Source organism: Amblyomma mixtum, chromosome 3 (assembly GCF_055824585.1).
Source record: "Amblyomma mixtum isolate Tamu chromosome 3, ASM5582458v1, whole genome shotgun sequence".
Classification (NCBI taxonomy): domain Eukaryota; kingdom Metazoa; phylum Arthropoda; class Arachnida; order Ixodida; family Ixodidae; genus Amblyomma; species Amblyomma mixtum.
The window spans coordinates 123,189,178-123,195,138 of NC_143014.1; positions in this window are offsets into that span (position 1 = coordinate 123,189,178).

Genomic DNA, 5,961 nt, shown 5'->3' on the forward strand with positions numbered 1-5,961 from the left:
AACGCATTAAAAAAATGGTTGCGTTTCACTTGCCTTGAACCTAGTTATGGGAGCGAAAGCTCTGTTAAGCACGGTCTCCACTGTCTCAAATCAATGCCAAGATCAAAGGTCAAGGTAAGGTACTCAATCATCAATCATATGATCACGTGGTCATACTACCATAGCTTGGGTCATACCACCATGCAGTTAAATTCGGTTTGACCTTGTGAGGAATTCAAGGTCATTGTCTCATCCACATCGAAATCGGAAGTTGTACCCTGAGGAGTAGAGCACTCGCTCTAAAAGGGAGAAAGTTGACCCCAGCGCGCAGCGCGGTGTATTGGCACTATGACCAGGTTTCTGCCCATACGTGCGGCAAGTGAAAGAGGGAAGAGATCAGAGGCGGGCCGTATGACGTAATGCTCCTTACTGACGTCACTAGGGTCAGCAGCAGCAGCCGGTGCAGTCGCTAGCGCTTCACCCCCTCTCCCATTTCCTTCTGGTACACTGCTTTATCGCCATGCTGCGCAAGTGTGTGGAGCTCGCTACATACCACACGGTAGACATATCAGTAAACAGCCACATGAAAAACCTTTTTCTTTGTTTTATGGGGTTTAACATCCCAAAGCGATTCAGGTTATGAGGAACGTCGTAGTGTAGGGCTTCGCATAATTTCGACCACCTCGGGTTCCACAGTACACTGCCATCAAGCATTTCGCCTCCAAGGAAGTGCGACCGCCGCGGCCGGGATCGAACCCACGTATTTCGAGACAGCAGCCGAGCATCATAACCACTGGGTTAGTGGTGGTAAAAACATTTTTAAGCAGTCATATGTACAGAGAGGTGTTGGGGGTCATGACCTGAAGGGTCACGCCCTTACAACCACTGGGTGGGATGCATAGGCAGGCATCCCATTGGCGGTTGCCGCAGCCCGGCCGCGCCTCGAGGGTGCAGCAGCCGGACTGGGTCGCCTTTCAGTCCTCTCGGGTGGGGTTGGGGATCGGGGTGGGTTCTGCTGGCAGGCCCACACCATGTGGTAGGTGTCAGACACCTCCCCACAGTGCGAGCACCGCCCGAAATGCTTTAGGGTTGTCGGGCACAGCATTGTATTAGTGAGCAGGCGCAGGAGTACGCGCTCGTTGGCCTTCCCCAGCCCTTTGCAAGGGGTGGGGAGAGTTTGGTGCGTGGATTTGTAATATTCGCATATTTCCTTAAAGGTGTAAACCTCACTGAGATCGGAGTACTGGTCCTCGTCGGGTCCCGTGGGAAATGTCTGGAGAGAGCTCGCGGGTGGCGGCGCCGGCTGCTTCATTTCCGTGGAGACCTTGGTGACCTGGAGCCCAAACGAGATATCGGTACGCGGGATCCGAGTCTCGGCTGCAGTTTTGCTAGATACGATAAGCTAGGGGAGTAGTCCACCCTTGCTCAACGTTTCGACAAACTCCTTGCGAGTCGGTGATTATGTATTTGAAGGAGGAGTCGGAGGCTGCCAGAGCAATGGCAACCTCTTCTGCCTGAGTTTCTGACTGTGCCTTGAAAGTGGGGCCGTCTACTGTTTTGCCCTCGTGAACGACCGCGGCCGCGTACCACCCCCTGAGGTCCGGGCCGGAGGCATCCACGTAGAAGACTGGTTTTCTTCCATAATGGCGGTCCAAGGCTACCGCCCGCGCCAGGCACCGGCCATTATGGTCCTCTTTGGACATGTTGGCGGGGAGAGGCCGCAAGTGGAGGGCGCGTCTCCAGTGTGCGGGAATGCGGCATCTCTCCTCTGTGAGTTGGGTATGTTGGATGGGAAGTCGGGCTAGAAGGCGGCGACCCGACCCTCTCTTTGTGAGACGACTGTATTGGTTGTTGAGATGGGCCTCCCGAAGCTCCCTGGAAATGTCCGCCACCCCCAGCGCCATAAAGTGGCTGGTAGAGGTAGAGACCGGGAGGTCCAGCGCTAGTTTCATGATTTTGCAGAGGATGACCTCGAGAGCATCCTCCTCCTGTTTCCGCAGGTGGAGGTAGGGAGTCGAATACAGGATTCAACTGGTCACGAATGCGTTCGCCAGCCGCAAGGCGTCCTTGCATCGTAACACACTGCGCTTGTTGGACACCCGGCGGACCATGCGGGCCACCTGGTCCCCCACCTTCCGGAGCTTGGCGAGTGCTGTGTCGCAGCGTCGCTGGTTGTGTTTTGAAGAGTCCGAGAACTCTGATTTCCCTGAATTCGTGAATGAGACCGCTTTGCAAGGAGAGATTGATTTGGGTCGAGCATGTGCGCGAGGGACACAGATGCACGAATTTCGATTTCTACGGGTAGCATTGCAGGGATCCGGCAGCGCCATCTGGTTTGAGGACGAGGAAGTGCTTGGCATCGTCTCCTGAGTCACCGCGGCGGCCCCACGTGAAAAACCTATTTAGTGAACATATTTTCGTGTTCGTATGAGAACAAGCAGTAAAAAATGCCGATGACTGCGCTTCTCGGTAATGCGATTTTTGAGCGCAGCTGCTGCGGTACTCGAACCATAGGCGACTCCATACGTACGGAACACGCAGCGTCGAACGGAGGCGTCTCCGAGTTTCGGCTTGGCCAGCTCGCACAGCGTTCCGCATGCCAATGAGCCTCGCCTCGAGCGAAAGCCCTAAATCAACGCTTATCTCGGGGCTTTAGGGCGAACGACGAGAACGTTCACAGCGCGCTCTACTCTGGCGCCATCTCTGGCGAACGGCGCATACTTTACTGATGACGTCATTGATGACGGTGCACAACTTCTTCGGTCGTGTCTATGTTTCAGCTGCTTGGAGGCGGCAGCGACGGGGGTGCCTCGGCCGTTGACCACAACCAAGGCGACCGCCGCCGCCGACCTACCGCTAGCCGCTTCCACATAGGCGACCCTTGTCGGTTCCATATTCTCGGTGCGCCTAGCCAGCGCCTCCGCTCTCTTCTCCCTCCTCTCCGCGTAGCGAATCGAGTGAATGTTCCACAAAAGGAGGGGGGGGGGGGGGGGGGGGGGGCTATCCGATATTCTGGCAACAGTGTAGTGGGATGTCCGTCTTCGCGCGCACCCATGCAGGAAAAAAAACTGCGCGCACCCCCATCAGATTGCAGGCAATCCCTTTCGATGGTTTGGCCTGTGCTAGTTTTGCTTAGCAGTTCAAGCTTCAAGATTTCTTCCGCAACTATTCTGACAGCAGGGACCATACACGCCGCGTATCATGCTGCCGTGGAGGGCCCAGGCGGGTTCAGCAAACCCATCTCGCCCATCTCATGCACAGAGATGTGGTGCTAGTTTATCTTCCGTTATAAACTACAAAAGGTATTTTTCCTATGCACATAACATGACAATGATAAAGTTAATACACTGACTTCGTGTTGCGACCCCTCAGTGTTGTTTTTTAACAGATGGAGCTATAACATGCAAAACAGCACTTTGCTATTCCTCACGACTGCTCATAGAATATTTCAAATCTCTCAAGGATATTTGGAATGGCCGACCAGATGTACCTATGTAGCAAGATAATGATCCTGCAGGCGTCCCATCGATAACCATTTGACCTGGCTGGCACATGATCAGGGACATTCCATGTATGCGGGATTGTATGAAACTTGCTACTGGCTTACTGTGGTAAATATCCAGAAGTTTCACCATAAATTTCGCAAATTATATTCACAAATTTACACCTATCCAACAAGCAGTAACAATTAATTATTGCTGCTTTGCAGTGGCCTTGCAAGTAATTATTTACAAGGTCACTGCAACACACCCTAGCTGAAAACATAATCAGATCGAACAAGCAATTTTAAGCATTCGAGACATGCTCAGACTCACAAGAATAGTACTTTAAGGTCCGCAGGTTTTACCTTTTGAATAAAGATAAGTTGGTACAATCTATGCATGAGGATTATAGGGAAAGGCAGAGATTACATGCGGGATAAGTGTAATTAAAAGGAGATTAAGGAAGGTTGTATTATTTAGAAGAAATAAGTAATAAACTTTTTAAGTTGTGGTTTTATGGCACAAGATTACATTGCGGAATGGACCATTTTTCCAGCAGCGTCCGTGCACCACATCTTGTCCATAGATTTCGCTTGGTATTTCTGGCAAATATGGCGGACGAGTTCGCTGCACGTGTCTTCCCAAGAACAGCGTTTGTGCGATATAGTGGCTCGAATGCAACGAACTGCAGCCCATGCAAATGCACACGTGGTCCCACACACACTGAGCAAGACGCAGTCTCGTTTGCCTGCATCTTTCGATTATGGAATGAAACAGATTAAGTGCAGCGCTGAAAACACATAGCATGGCAGAAGTGTGTCCAGAGATGACTTACGCCTACCTTCTAAGGCTAGACGACTGCTCTTAACTAATGCCCAAATGCAAGCCCACACCGCCACTGTAAAGGAATTTTTTGCAGAACAGATGGGAGACAGAGCAGGCAGCCACACACAGATGTAGTGGACCACGTGCCGCCGCTGCCAGTTGGTGACCCGGAAGGCTTGATTGCCTGACCCCCGCTAGAGGCGTGTGCATTTGGAAAAGGTCCATTGGCCGTTCTCCCCCACCCTTTCTACTGTCCCCTCACCTCTTTCATTTCACTTCTACACACTGCCTGCTATCCTTTATTTCCGCTGCCCCAGCTCAGGTGCTTCTTGCAGCGATGGCAGATGCCACGGCTAGCAAAAATCTTTTCCTTCCATTTACCATGTTTATTAAAAACCACTTCCTACTACTACTACATTGGCCGTCGAAAGGCGAGCAGTTTTTACGTTTCTGGATTGGCAAGGTTCGACATATCAAACGCAAAATGTAGGGCTTGAAACAAGTCGATCCTGATAAGCGCGCAGCCTGCCCCTGAAATAAGTTATTCAGGAATTTTAATTAAGACGCGTTTCGAGCAAAAGGCTGAAAACAAAGCGATTCCCAGTCATCCCGTTTTGTTTCGCAGTGCCACTGGAGGCATTTCAACGCCATGCTGGAAACTCCGGCTAGACGGCCTAAGAAAACCAGAGAAAAAACCGCGTGGTGAATCTATATTGGAGTTTATATCTTTGCGACACCGCGTCCACAAAGGTGGACACAACTTTTGCAAACTTTTTATCGAAGCGTCTAGAGCTGTCCTCATGAAGTCGGTGATGCCAGCTATGTTAGAAATCCCTGCTGGACAGAATGGTCGGGCAATTTCGTGTAGAAAATAGGATCACTTTGAAACACTATAAATAAAGATGGATGTCGCGAAGCACAGCAGTGTGCCCAGGAAGTGCTGTCTGTTGCTGAAACTTTTTTCCTTCTCATGCAATGAAATGTTTTACTAAAGGATACTGTAGCTGATTTTTAGTTGCAGAAACAGCCTCAGATGATAAAGAAAATAATTTATTTGGCATAAATGTGCTTTTTGAAGGATAGGGCTGCAATTCTACGAGCGTGGAAGTGTGCACCGGGCGCAAATTCTTGGAGTTTGAGCTTTTCATGTTATTTTTTGTGAAATAGAAGGTTCCAAACATACGCACTCTAATTTTCAGATTTTTCTTGTTAGCAGAACCCGATGCACGTCTGAAGTGGTTTTATCCAAGCCACCGTTACAGCCAGTGCCACTTAATGGTGGAGCAAAGATATGTCAGTAACAAACCCGTTACCATCGAAACACAAGGCAAACAGGACAGCATGCATCAAACTGCAAACATACAAAGCACTCTGCAGTTCTGCATGGCACCGACATTGGGTCTTGGCAGGTTTATTCCCCTACCAGTGAGCGAGCATGATACAACATGAACATAAGCACAGGGTGTCCCCTGTACCATTTTTCTTTCAAACAAGCAGCTAGGCTTTACTTTATTTGGTCACATTCTTGCACTGCTATATGTTATTGCGGTGTGTTGGCTCGACAAGGACTTGGCCAATTTTCCACTAAAACTGCAGCCACCAGTAAGTAAACGTATCCTCTTGCACACGACCAATTTTGGTCCAACAGTACATGCGAGTGACTTGAAAAACAAAA